The sequence below is a fragment of the Myotis davidii genome, unplaced genomic scaffold, assembly GCF_000327345.1.
Source record: "Myotis davidii unplaced genomic scaffold, ASM32734v1 scaffold1422, whole genome shotgun sequence".
Classification (NCBI taxonomy): Eukaryota; Metazoa; Chordata; class Mammalia; order Chiroptera; family Vespertilionidae; genus Myotis; species Myotis davidii.
The window spans coordinates 34,332-35,318 of record NW_006293314.1 but is presented as its reverse complement, the minus strand read 5'-3'; the positions used below and the strand labels follow the sequence as shown (position 1 = coordinate 35,318).

The following is a 987-nucleotide window of genomic DNA, read 5'->3' as shown; positions in this document are numbered from 1 at the left end:
ACCTCTGGCTCCACGGGCCAGCAGGGCGCTGGGAGGAGGAGGGAGGAGTGTCCTCAGAGCAAGGCCTTTCCAGGATGCTGGGAGTGTCCCTGGCAGAGGGCTCTGATGGACAGTCAGGGGTGAGCATCACCCTCATGGACTCCAAGAAGAATGAAGGACGCCCTGGAAGCTCGTCGATGAAGGATATCGTCCCCCTGGGGCCTGAGGAATCTGCCATGGAGGTGGTCCAGAAGAAGATCCGGGAGCTCTCTGACTCGGTGAGGGGAGAGTAGGGAGGGGAAGGGAAGGTCATGGAGTGGGGAGTGGAGAGGGTGGGTCTCTGTCCCCACTTAGGTGAGGACAAAATAAGGCTTTGTGTTTTATAAATCAATTTACTAGGTCTTATTGAATAGCTGTGTTCCCTGGTGGCATGGGATAGTTCTCCTGTCCCCTTCTAGTCCCCCACCAGCTCCTGGGATTCCACCCTGTGCCAAGTGATCCAGGTGAGGGTTGGAGAGTCCTGGCCCCCATAAAGCATTAATGCCAGAGGTCTTGATCCAGCATCTACAAGGGTTCAGGAATCTGGAGAAGGCGCCTTTTGTAGATTAATGAAGAGTCCAGAGACGAAACATAATTTTGAAAGGCATTATGGGGAGCCAGAAAAGACTTAGCTAAAGGAAGTAAGTTCTCCCTGTCTCAGGACCCCTTGCTATTTATTAACACAATTTGTCCTAAGGCAAGGTAGATATACACATCAAAGGGTAGGGTTAGGTACAGAATCCATTGTCATATTGGGAAATTACCTTTGGCTGTTCAAGTGTTTGGCCAGTAGGAGGCAATAACATGTAGACTGAGATGCCCTTAGCTGCCTGGCAGCAAGCGATCATTTAATGCATCCTTTTCAGGTTTGGGGAAATGCCCTCAGCCATTTCTAGATGATTCAGCTCTGCTGACATGCTGGAATCGGCTTCTGGCAAATTCAGAAAATACTCAATTTCCTCAGCTGTA

General features: G+C 50.4%; 1 long non-coding RNA gene across 1 annotated transcript in view; it reads left to right on the top strand.

Annotated features, from left to right (window-relative positions):
• LOC107183638 overlaps positions 1 to 243 on the top strand; it is a 909-nt gene extending 666 nt beyond the window's left edge. The window contains exon 3 of the long non-coding RNA XR_001514422.1: positions 74 to 243. This is a non-coding gene — a long non-coding RNA (uncharacterized LOC107183638). The remainder of the gene's footprint in view (positions 1 to 73) is intronic.
• The last annotated feature ends 744 nt before the right edge of the window (positions 244 to 987 follow it).